Raw genomic sequence first — 13,476 nt, 5'->3', positions numbered from 1 at the left:
CTTGGGTACCATAAACCTGTAAAAATAGAATTAAAATAAAAAATAGTGATATACTCACCCTCCGACGGCCCCCGGAGCTCTCCCGCCTCTAACCACGCAGCCGGCATCTTCCGTTCCCAGTAATGATTTGCGTGAAAGACCGCTGATGACGTCGCAATCTCGCAAGCATCGCGCTCTCGAGAGTGACGTCATCTCCGGTAATTCGCGCTAAGCATAACTGGGAACGGAAGATGCCGGGAGCGTGGAGAGGAAAGAAAGAGTCCGGGGACCGTCTGAAGGTGAGAATAACCTTTTTTTAATTTTTTTAGTCTTTTTTACATGCTATCTTTTACTATTGATGCTGCATAGGCATCATCAATAGTAAAAATCCACACTTGCGGACAAAAAAGAATATTACTCCTTATCCAAAATGAAGCGAACCACAATTATATTAAAAACATGTAACTTTATTAAACAAAACAGAGATAATTGTCTGCTGTTTTTTTCCCCTTTTGGGGTAGGTTATCAGGAAACAATGAATATGTAGCCAATTTTAAATGTCTTTATTTTGTTTAATAAAGTTACATGTTTGTAATATAATTGTGGTTCGCTTCATTTTGGATAAGAAGGAGTAATATTCTTTTTTGCCCGCAAGTGTGGATTCATGTGTTGAAGTGCCTATTTAAATACTTGCAAAAAATTGTGGTTTCAATCAATAGTAAAAAGTTGATCACAATTGTCAAAAACACTATGCTTCACAAGTGTGACCAACCTGTCAATCACATTCCAAGCGATGCTTCAAATCGTTTGGTATGCGCTTGAATTCCGCGCGTGAATAACGAGTGAAAAATGTTTTCTGCGGCAAAACGCATACGAATTTGGCCATATTCAAGAATACCCGATGCGTTATAATTGGGCCACCATCTAGTGTACATATACAGTGGGGAAAAAAAGTATTTAGTCAGTCAGCAATAGTGCAAGTTCCACCACTTAAAAAGATGAGAGGCGTCTGTAATTTACATCATAGGTAGACCTCAACTATGGGAGACAAACTGAGAAAAAAAAATCCAGAAAATCACATTGTCTGTTTTTTTTTTCATTTTATTTGCATATTATGGTGGAAAATAAGTATTTGGTCAGAAACAAAATTTCATCTCAATACTTTGTGATATATCCTTTGTTGGCAATGACAGAGGTCAAACGTTTTCTGTAAGTCTTCACAAGGTTGCCACACACTGTTGTTGGTATGTTGGCCCATTCCTCCATGCAGATCTCCTCTAGAGCAGTGAGGTTTTTGGCTTTTCGCTTGGCAACACGGACTTTCAACTCCCTCCAAAGGTTTTCTATAGGGTTGAGATCTGGAGACTGGCTAGGCCACTCCAGGACCTTGAAATGCTTCTTACGAAGCCACTCCTTCGTTGCCCTGGCGGTGTGCTTTGGATCATTGTCATGTTGAAAGACCCAGCCATGTTTCATCTTCAATGCCCTTGCTGATGGAAGGAGGTTTGCACTCAAAATCTCACGATACATGGCCCCATTCATTCTTTCATGTACCCAGATCAGTCGTCCTGGCCCCTTTGCAGAGAAACAGCCCCAAAGCATGATGTTTCCACCACCATGCTTTACAGTAGGTATGGTGCTTGATGGATGCAACTCAGTATTCTTTTTCCTCCAAACACGACAAGTTGTGTTTCTACCAAACAGTTCCAGTTTGGTTTCATCAGACCATAGGACATTCTCCCAAAACTCCTCTGGATCATCCAAATGCTCTCTAGCAAACTTCAGACGGACCCAGACATGTACAGGCTTAAGCAGTGGGACACATCTGGCACTGCAGGATCTGAGTCCATGGTGGCGTAGTGTGTTACTTATGGTAGGCCTTGTTACATTGGTCCCAGCTCTCTGCAGTTCATTCACTAGGTCCCCCCGCGTGGTTCTGGGATTTTTGCTCACCGTTCTTGTGATCATTCTGACCCCACGGGGTGGGATTTTGCGTGGAGCACCAGATCGAGGGAGATTATCAGTGGTCTTGTATGTCTTCCATTTTCTAGTTATTGCTCCCACAGTTGATTTCTTCACTCCAAGCTGGTTGGCTATTGCAGATTCAGTCTTCCCAGCCTGGTGCAGGGCTACAATTTTGTTTCTGGTGTCCTTTGACAGCTCTTTGGTCTTCACCATAGTGGAGTTTGGAGTCAGACTCTTTGAGGGTATGCACAGGTGTCTTTTTATACTGATAACAAGTTTAAACAGGTGCCACTACTACAGGTAATGAGTGGAGGAAAGAGGAGACTCTTAAAGAAGAAGTTACAGGTCTGTGAGAGCCAGAAATCTTGATTGCTTGTTTCTGACCAAATACTTATTTTCCACCATAATATGCAAATAAAATGAAAATAAACAGACAATGTGATTTTCTGGATTTTTTTTTCTCAGTTTGTCTCCCATAGTTGAGGTCTACCTATGATGTAAATTACAGACGCCTCTCATCTTTTTAGGTGGTGGAACTTGCACTATTGCTGACTGACTAAATACTTTTTTTCCCCACTGTATATAATCGTCTAATTCTGTAACGGAAATCCCGCGTCGCTGATTGGTCGCGCCCGGGGACAACACTGAAGGTGGAGGAAAATGGCGCCCGCAGCAGTCCTCCACAGGAACTTCACCAACGATGTGCCCTGCCTTAACTTGAGCAGAGGAGGGCGAAAAAACCCCGGTCAGCAAGGGGCAAGCCTAAGGCAGGACGCAGATGCTGTTCAGAAGGAAATCTCCACACCGCCCGAACACCGGGTAGCGGTGATGTCACCACAAAGGAGGAAGATGGCGCGTGCAGCAGGCAGAGAGGGAACCTTTACCAGCGGTGTGCCCAGGGAAAACAAGGTCAGATGAGGGTCCAGCTCCCCAGGTCTGCAAGGGGCAATCCCAAAGTCGATTCCAGAAGCCTTTCCAAAGCAATTTTCTACACCGCCCGAACATTCATTGCATTATTCTTAAATCTTCATAAATAAACTACATACATATTCTAGAATACCCGATGCGTTAGAATCGGGCCACCATCTAGTGTCATTTAGACTCTGTTCATATGTTCAGGTTTTAAATACATTAGATAGGGACTGCTTCAATAAGGGTTACCTTGACGAGGTGGAGCAGCTTGGGATACATTTTTTTGCAAAAAAAGTATTGACTAAATACCCTGTATTTGTTGTCATCTTTTTATCAGCACTTGCTGACTACTGTTATATGTCTTACTGCAAGGTATTTCTGCACATTTGTCATTCTGTGCTTTCTGTTTGTGTTTCACCATCTAGTATAGGATAATTATATATACACACACATTATAGCAGAGTCATATCTCTCGACTCCGCAGATGGCATGCTGTTGTTGTAGGCCCAGACCAGATGGTATGGAGATGAATGAGGGAGACCAAAGTTAAAAAATAGACTTTCCTTCACTTAATAAGAACTTGATGAGAAGTATATACATCAGATGGCAGGCACAACACTTTTGCTGATTTAATAGCAGAATATAGCCGAACATGCACAGCACAAAAGCCGGAGTTTCCCAAGCTGTATGGCAGTGTGGTAAACACTGGTGTAGTGCTTCTGATTGGCGGTAAAATCATCCCCGCCGGTCACAGAGCCGTGGTTCCCACACTGTCAGAACACAGCATGACCACCCAGCTGTGATTGGAGGTAAAAAGTTTATCTCCGGTCACTGGTGTCAGCTCTAATACTGCCATCTCCACCGCTCTCATTACACAAGTATAAAACATATAATACTGGTGGATAAAACAAGACTGAGCACAAGACCTTCACAGCCATCTACACATCATAGGGGAGATCTCCTGACACCTTCTCTCCATCTACCTGATGATCCTGAGGAGCACTGGGATCTTCTTGTTTACAGTCCTGTGGAAGAAGAGGACGGGGACATCTCTCTGGTGTTGTCCTCTTACTGGATAGATCTGGAGGAAACACACACAGGGACTGAATTCATTCTCTACATACAGATAATTATAGGCCGTGTGTATTTAGTCCTGTCTATTACCTGGTGATGTGAGGGGCTGGGGAACCTCCATTATGACGTTCTTGTACAGATCTCTGTGTCCTTCTAAATACTCCCACTCCTCCATGGAGAAATAGACAGCGACATCCTGACACCTTATAGGAACCTGACACATACAATGATACCGTCATCCCCCGATCCCTTCATAGTGTTACTGTATGATGTCGGTCTGTCATTCCAAGGATGTCATTCTAAGGATATCATCTGAAATATGCCTGAAAATGACTCCCTGCTATAGATGCTTCATTATTATTATTGCTATGCTTCACTATTACTATCACTCTGACAATCGATCTGCTTCATCCACAGGTATGTGTTCTGGCTGCAATACCATCATCACCCATCTTTCCTGACCCCCAATCACCCCTGTATCTGTCTGCTATCAATGGTATGTATCCCGGCTGCAATACCATCATCACCCATCTTTCCTGAACCCCAATCACCCCTGTATCTGTCTGCTATCACTGGTATGTGTTCAGGCTGCAATACCATCATCACCCAGCTTTCCTGAACCCCAATCACCCCTGTATCTGTCTGCTATCACTGGTATATATTATGGCTGCAATACTATCTCCCTTTGCATTTCCTCTTGTGACTTTAATTAATCGTCTCCTGTGTCTGCATCCAGTCTCCCTGCTGCTCCTCCCTTTCTGATCACACCTGGGCCCTTTCATGTGCTGTTAAGTTAGTATAAATTCAGACTAAGAGATCTGTCTGACCACGGTCCGTCATTGCAAGGATGTCTTCTAAGGATAACATCTGAAATGAGCCTGAAGTGACCAGAAGGTACGACTAACCGCTGCATTTACATGTACTAAATTTCTTTTGCCTTCTAAATTACTCTCACCATGCTGACATACGCTCTAACAGTTTTGGCTCCACTACTCCTCCCTCGCCTTCGCTATCCGCAAACCCCAGTGCCCGCTAACCAAATAATAATCTCTCCTTCCCTTTTGCCTCCCCACCTGACCTCCACTGCTGACCTGCTCCTCCACCTCAGAGCTCTCCTAATAAAATACAAAACAAGCCACCCACCCTCCTTCTCCCACACGCTCTCCCTCTCTCTGCTTCTCCTCACTGCTGGCGACATATCTCTCAACCCTGGACCCACACAGCCCATACCTCCCATTGTTGCCCCCTTCTATCATTCCCAAACCAACACAAACACCAGAAATCTTTCCCACCTCAAATCCATGCCCTTGACACCCACCACCCTGCTCCCACTCTTTGGCTCACTCTGGCGTGCCAGCTCCGTCTGCAATAAACTCCATGTGATTCATGACCTCTTTACCTCTCGTAATTTTTCCTTCCTTGGCCTCATCGAAACATGGCTGACACCCTCCGACACTGCCTCCCCTGCTGTGCTAGGTTACGGCGGCCTCCACTTCACCTACACTCCTCGCCCTGGCAACAGACATGGCGGAGGAGTGGGCCTTCTCCTTTCTTCCAATTGCACCTTCAACCCAATCCAACCTCTACCCTCCCTTATCCTCCCCTCTTTTGAAGTCCACTCTGTCCGCATCTACTCTCCCTCCAACCTCCAAGTGGCCGTCCTATACCGACCTCCAGGTCCGACCACTGCCTTCATTGACCAATTCTCCACCTGGTTCCTTCACTTTCTCTCTGCTGACATTCCCACCATGATCATGGGTGATTTGACGAATCAATAGACAACCCTGGCACAATAACACCACTAAAAAGCTTCGGTAAGCATTCAGAATTGCAGAACGGCGCTGGAAGAAAACGCATTCGCAAGACGACTTCACTGCACTCAAACAAGCAACACTTGCATTCAAATCTGCCCTCACCTCTGCTAAACAGGCCTACTTTACATCCCTTGTATCTTCCTTATCCCACAACCCCAAACAGTTGTTCAGTACTTTTAACTCTCTCCTCCACCCACCACTTCCCCCTCCAACCTCTCTCATCTCTGCCGAGGACTTTGCGCACACTTCAAAAACAAGATGGCCCAAACACGGCATGTCTTTATTGCTCAACCACCACAACCCCTTTACACACCAGACCAAAGCCCAAACCCCATAACCTCCCTATGTAACATCACTGAAGGGGAGCTTGCTCATCTCTCCAAATTACACCTCACCACTTGTGCACTTGATCCTATGCCATCCCACCTCCTCCACAACCTCGCCACCACTCTTATTCCATCCCTAAACCACCTCTTCAACCTATCATTTACTTCTGGTACCTTCCCTTCTGCTTTCAAACATGCCACAATCACGCCTATCCTTAAAAAGCCAACCCTCGACCTAACAGCCACGTCCAGCTATCGCCCAATATCGCTGCTCCCATTCGCTTCTAAACTCCTGGAGCAGCACACCCACGCTGAACTTTCCTTCCACCTCTCATCTAACTTGCTCTTTGACAATCTACAATCTGGTTTCCGCCCCCATCATTCCACTGAGACAGCCCTGACCAAAATTACCAATGACCTGCTTACAGCCAAATCTACGGGACAACACTCTATACTCCTCCTAACACAATTGACCACTGCCTCCTATTAAACATCCTCTCTCCTCCTTCGGCATCAAAGATCTCGCCCTATCCTGGATTTCCTCATACCTTTCCAACCGCACATTCAGCGTCTCCCACTCCCACACTACCTCCTCATCCCACCCTCTCTCTGTTGGAGTCCCCCAAGGCTCTGTTCTAGGACCCCTACTCTTCTCAATCTATACACTTGGCCAGGGGCAACTCATAAAGTCCCACGGATTCCAGTACCACCTTTATGCCGATGATACTCAGATCTACCTCTCTGGCCCAGACGTCACTTCTCTGCTCTCCAGTATCCCAGAGTGTCTATCAGCCATATCCTCCTTCTTCACCTCTCGCTTACTCAAACTCAATGTAGACAAATCTGAACTCATCATCTTTCCCCCATCTCACAGATCTTCCTTACCCGACCTTTCTATAACAATTGACATCATGCTTTCCCCCCTACCGAAGGTCCGCTGCCTGGGAGTAACCCTTGACTCTGCCGTGTCCTTTAAACCGCACATTCAAGCTCTCTCCACCTCCTGCCGCCTCCAGCTCAACAATATTTCCAGAATCCGTCCCTTCCTCAACCCTCATTCTACTAAAATGCTTGTACATGCCCTCATCTTCTCCCACCTCGACTATTGCAACATCCTTTTCTGTGGCCTCCCTGCTAACATCCTTGCACCTCTCCAGTCCATCCTCAACTCTGCCGCCTGATTAATTCATCTCTCTCCTTGCTACTCCTCCGCTTCTCCCCTCTGCAAATCTCTTCACTGGCTCCCATTCCCTCAGTGTATCCAATTTAAATTACTAATACTGACCTACAAGGCCATCTATAACCTGTCTCCCCCATGTGTCTCTGAACTAATCTCCCCATACCTTCCCTCATGTAATTTCTGGTCCTCCCAAGACCTCCTTCTCTCCTCCACACTTATTCGCTCCTCACCCAACCGCCTCCAAGACTTCTCCCGAAGTGCCCCTATTCTCTGGAATTCTTTGCCCCAACACGTCCGGCTATCAACCACACTCGGATCCTTCAGACGGAACCTGAAAACCCACCTCTTCAAAAAAGCCTACAGCCTGCAATGACTCCATTACCTCCTCACCACTACCGGAGATATCACCTCAACCAACACCGGAACTGCTGCAACCCCCCCAACCTACTGTCTCCTTCCCCACCATCCTGTAGCATGTAAGCCCGAAAGGGCAGGGTCCTTTCTACCCTCTGTATCAGTCTGTCATTGTTAGTTTGTTTACTGTCAATGATATCTGTAACTCTATGTAACCCCTTCTCATGTACAGCACCATGGAACCAATGGTGCTTTATAAATAAATAGTAATAATGTCCCAGCAGTCCCAGCAGTGTCACCTCTCCAGTTAGCAGCTCAATCATCTTGTAGATGAGTTCTAGGATCTTCTGGTCATTGATGTCCTCATGGATCAGGGGGTGAGGTGGAGGCCCCGTGATTGGGCTCAGGGGTCTTCCCCATCCCTCAGACACAGGGTCCTGACAGCGATCACTAGAGGTCTTCTTCACCACTGTGTAATCCTGGTTATGGAGAGACACATTAATAAATCTAACTACAGACATTTCCAGAGTCCTCACCTCTCCAGTTCTGTCCGTTATTCCCATAGATAAGAATGATGTAATGTGACATCATCAGAATCTCTCACCTCTCCAGTGAGACGGAAGAGGATCTCTAGGGCGAGGTGTAACATCCTCTCCGCCATCTTGTCTCTGTCTATATCCATCCTTGATGGGTAAATCAGGAAAATTCTCTTCTGTGGAAGATCTTCACTGAGAGGATCCGATACTGTAGAGACCTGAATGAGAAGAAGATGATCCGATGTAACATCATAAGAATCCTGTGTAATAATACAATTACTGGAGATAATAAGGGAAACATATGAGGAGATTTATTATCTTACAGGGTTTAGTTTTCTTCCCTGACATCTACTAATAAAACCTATATATTTAGGCCACAGACAACAAGCAGTTTCCTCCTCGGAGTCGGCAGCTGAACACGTTCTTCATAGACTCATCTTCCATAACGCTAATTCTCGTCTCATTACCGACACTGGAATCGGCATTAACAATACTGGAGAGATTCATTACACGCGACATGAGAAATAACTCCTTCATGATGAGGACGACATCTTCATCATCTACTGCGGCTCTAGAGACAGATGTGGCCAGAGTCGGTCACTGCCTCCATCCCCACCGGCCGTCTATATGAAGGTTTCCCGTCTTCCCCGCACTGTAATCTTCTATCACGTTAGATCTCAGCTCTGAGTCACACACAGAAGTTTGAGGCTTTTAGAAAGATTTTTTGTTTCCACAAACACAACGGACAGAAATGATCTGATCCCAAAGTCTCCATGTACAGTGATTTATGGGGATTATTTCTGGCCTTAGGCTTTCCTATATTACAAGAAAAACTCCAGAAAAAGCCGATATTAAAATGTTTCTAAAGAAAATTGGCTCCAACAATTCTTGTAAGAAGAAAAAAATAAGAAAAAAGCAGAAGACACATTTTATAATTTTTAACATGTTGAACATTTATTAAAAAGAAATGAATCTTTTTGATCCCCAGAACATAGATATACACAGCAGGGACGGCACAGATGAGGCTGCAACAAAATCCCTGACAGTTTAACCACTTGCTGCTGTGAAAAGCAAACATGATATCTAAGAAGGTGTGACAGAGTTTGGCTGAATGCCCCCCGCCCCCAAGTACTCGATAGTATGGGGCGGCTTAGTTACTGCGATACTTACATGCCTAATAATGGTGTCTGGGCTGCAATATATGAAGGTCTATTAGGCCGGGCCAGAGGCAGCATCCAATAAGTTACCTTATAACGCCCCATACACATTAAAGTTCCATTAAAGCACTGATTTCGGGGGGGGTTTGGCCGACCATATAATGTATTTGGGGGCCTCCCGACAGATGATGTCAGGGCAGAGAAGGATCTGACATCCTGAATTTCAGAGGATAATCCGTTAGAGGAGTCTGGAGGCGACTCTCTCATACAGACCACAGGAAAGCTGGAATATTTGTGTGTATGGGGGAGTCGGGAGAGATCGCCGTCTGCCAAATGACCGTTCAGCCAACTCTGATCTCATGTGTATGGGGCCGTTAGTATTACACTGACAGGCAGTGATGATACACGGCACTACAGTAGTACAGGGCATCACCGGAGCCATCAGATGCTTGTATGTTGTATGATCGCACTGATCAGAGGGGTTTAAAAAAGGTTTAAAGTGGAAAAAAATTACAGTTTCAGCAACAATAAATATCCATCACTATATGGAAAGCAGAGTCACTGCACAATGTTAGTTACGTCACGTCCATAACTACTTTATTATACTCTATTATCCTGTACACGGTGGAGTAGATAGAAATCACAGATCCCACAGCAATAGCTGGAATTGGCCCCTCCAACGCAAAGAAAAAAGAACAATCTATCTCTACCTATGTACACTGTTCAAAAAAATAAAGGAAACGCTTAAAAAACAGAATATAACTCCAAGCAGATCAAACTTCTGTGAAATCAAACTGTCCACTTACGAAGCAACACTGATTGACAATCAATTTCAAATGCTGTTGTGCAAATGGAATAGACGACAGATGGAAATTATGGGCAATTATCAAGACACCCTCAATAAAGGAGTGGTTCTGCAGGTGGGGACCACAGACCACATCTCAGTACCAATGCTTTCTGGCTGATGTTTTGGTCACTTTTGAATGTTGGTTGTGATTTCATACTCATGGTAACATGAGACGGACTCTACAACCCACACAAGTGGCTCAGGTAGTGCAGCTCATCCAGGATGGCACATCAATGCGAGCTGTGGCAAGAAGGTTTACTGTGTCTGTCAGCGTAGTGTCCAGAGGCTGGAGGCGCTACCAGGAGACAGGCCAGTACACCAGGAGATGTGGAGGGAGCCGTATGAAGGCATCAACCCAGCAGCAGGACCGCTACCTCCACCTTTGTGCAAGGAGGAACAGGAGGAGCACTGCCAGAGCCCTGTAAAATGATCTTCAGCAGGCCACAAATGTGCATGTGTCTGCACAAACAGTTAGAAACTGACTCCATGAGGATGGTCTGAGAGCCCGACGTCCACAGATGCGGGTTGTGCTCGCAGCCCAACACCGTACAGGACGCTTGGCATTTGGCACAGAACACCAAGATTGGGAAATTCACCAATGGCGCCCTGTGCTCTTCACAGATAAAAGCAGGTTCACACTGAGCACATGTGACAGACGTGACAGAGTCTGGAGACGCCGTGGAGAGCGATCTGCTGCCTGCAACATCCTTCAGCATGACCGGTTTGGCAGTGGTCAGTAATGGTGCGGGGTGGCATTTCTTTGGAGGCCACACGATGTTGGGCTGTGAGCACAACCCCCATGGAGACACAATTGTGCCTTTACCTGGAGATAAATTCCCAGTGGGGGCAATTTCCAAAATGCAATAACTTAAGGCTATGTGCACACGTAGTTTTTTGGGTGTGCAGATTTTGTAGAGAAAAGCGCAGGTAAATCCGCAGGACAAAAGTCCTTCGGTTTTACACCTCATAATGGATGAGGTGTAAAACTGCAGCGTTTCTGCACCAAACAATTGACATGCTGCGGATTGTAAACCGCAGCAAAACCGCGCGGAAAAATCCGCAGCATGTGCACAGCATTTTTTAATTTCCATAGGAAATAAAGGTACTGTAGAACGCAGCAGAATCCGCACCATGTGCACATACCCTAAGTGAGGAATTCAGCTCTTTTCACACTTAAGGGATCTGTATATGGAGTCTACAAACTACAGTGGGGGAAATAAGGATTTGTTACGCTGCCGATTTTGGGGCTAAAGTCACATTTTTGTGAGGAAAAAAAGTAAAATTGTCATTTTTTCCTTCCACATTGCTGAAATTCCCGTCACACTATCCGAATTCAGATATTGTCCTGTCAGAAAGGAGAATACAGAGAGTGAAAGGGTTAATAGGACTCACAGGAGGAACCGGCCCAGAAAGCAGAAGGTCCAGGAGTGTCCGCCACATATATGACTGCTCTGTGCACACAGGACCTGTGATGAGGTCACAGGAGGGGAGGAGTCAGGGGTCACATGATCAGGGGCCTCAGTGTGTGCAGGACTCAGTGTGCTGGAGCGCTCCCGATAATCAGCTGCGTGTGTCGCTCTGTGTGATAGTCACAGCACCTGCATGGAGGGCGACACATGCAGCTGATTATCGGGAGCGCTCCAGGGATCCGGGGTCCCGATGCAGCTATTCGGTAAGTGATATTAGCCAATAACAACTTCTCCGACGATATTCGCTCATCTCTAGTAATAACAGCTCAAAGAAATTCACCGAACTTTTCATTAAGTTTAATAGTAAGACCCTATTAAATATTGAGCACCAGCGGGATGAAGCATTGACAGCGGCATGTAAAAGTGTGGGCGCCCCGGGTCAAAATGGAGATTTGTGTACTGAGATAATTTTGACCAAGATTTCACACCTTAATTAGCTTGTTAGGGTTATGGTGAGATCACATGGTGACCAGGAGCTACAGTCTGAGGAAAGGGCTAAAAAGCCTTCACTAGACCCCTGTACAGCTGTATAATGAGGCCCAGGCTTTATAGTGAAGGGACAGGAGTGAGGGCCTGTGCCCAGGAGCTACAGTCTGAGGAAAGGGCTAAAAAGCCTTCACTAGACCCCTGTACAGCTGTATAATGAGGCCCAGGCTTTATAGTGAAGGGACAGGAGTGAGGGACTGTTCCCAGGAGCTACAGTCTGAGGAAAGGGCTAAAAAGCCTTCACTAGACCCCTGTACAGCTGTATAATGAGGCCCAGGCTTTATAGTGAAGGGACAGGAGTGAAGGCCTGTTCCCAGGAGCTACAGTCTGAGGAAAGGGCTAAAAAGCCTTCACTAGACCCCTGTACAGCTGTATAATGAGGCTCAGGCTTTATAGTGAAGTGACAGGAGTGAGGGCCTGTGCCAAGGAGCTACAGACTGAGGAAAGGGCTAAAAAGCCTTCACTAGACCCCTGTACAGCTGTATAATGAGGCCCAGGCTTTATAGTGAAGTGACAGGAGTGAGGGCCTGTGCCCAGGAGCTACAGTCTGAGGAAAGGGCTAAAAAGCCTTCACTAGACCCCTGTACAGCTGTATAATGAGGCCCAGGCTTTATAGTGAAGGGACAGGAGTGAGGGCCTGTGCCCAGGAGCTACAGACTGAGGAAAGAGCTAAAAAGCCTTCACTAGACCCCTGTACAGCTGTATAATGAGACCCAGGCTTTATAGTGAAGGGACAGGAGTGAGGGTCTTCTGCCCAGGAGCTACAGTCTGAGGAAAGGGCTAAAAAGCCTTCACTAGACCCCTGTACAGCTGTATAATGAGGCCCAGGCTTTATAGTGAAGGGACAGGAGTGAGGGCCTGTTCCCAGGAGCTACAGACTGAGGAAAGAGCTAAAAAGCCTTCACTAGACCCCTGTACAGCTGTATAATGAGGCCCAGGCTTTATAGTGAAGGGACAGGAGTGAGGGCCTGTTCCCAGGAGCTACAGTCTGAGGAAAGGGCTAAAAAGCCTTCACTAGACCCCTGTACAGCTGTATAATGAGGCCCAGGCTTTATAGTGAAGGGACAGGAGTGAGGGCCTGTTCCCAGGAGCTACAGTCTGAGGAAAGGGCTAAAAAGCCTTCACTAGACCCCTGTACAGCTGTATAATGAGGCCCAGGCTTTATAGTGAAGGGACAGGAGTGAGGGCCTGTTCCCAGGAGCTACAGACTGAGGAAAGAGCTAAAAAGCCTTCACTAGACCCCTGTACAGCTGTATAATGAGGCCCAGGCTTTATAGTGAAGGGACAGGAGTGAGGGCCTGTGCCCAGGAGCTACAGTCTGAGGAAAGGGCAAAAAAGCCTTCACTAGACCCCTGTACAGCTGTATAATGAGGCTCA

At 46.3% G+C, this 13,476-nt stretch overlaps 1 pseudogene; it reads left to right on the top strand.

Moving 5' to 3' along the window:
• Positions 1 to 145: 145 nt before the first annotated feature.
• Positions 146 to 13,476, top strand: part of LOC141082435 (uncharacterized) — a 63,373-nt pseudogene continuing 50,042 nt past the window's right edge.

This window comes from Dendrobates tinctorius, unplaced genomic scaffold, assembly GCF_039654945.1.
Source record: "Dendrobates tinctorius isolate UK_male_01 unplaced genomic scaffold, ASM3965494v1 ptg000017l, whole genome shotgun sequence".
Classification (NCBI taxonomy): Eukaryota; Metazoa; Chordata; class Amphibia; order Anura; family Dendrobatidae; genus Dendrobates; species Dendrobates tinctorius.
Note: the sequence above shows the minus strand (reverse complement) of the source record. Positions and strands in the feature narration are given on the sequence as shown.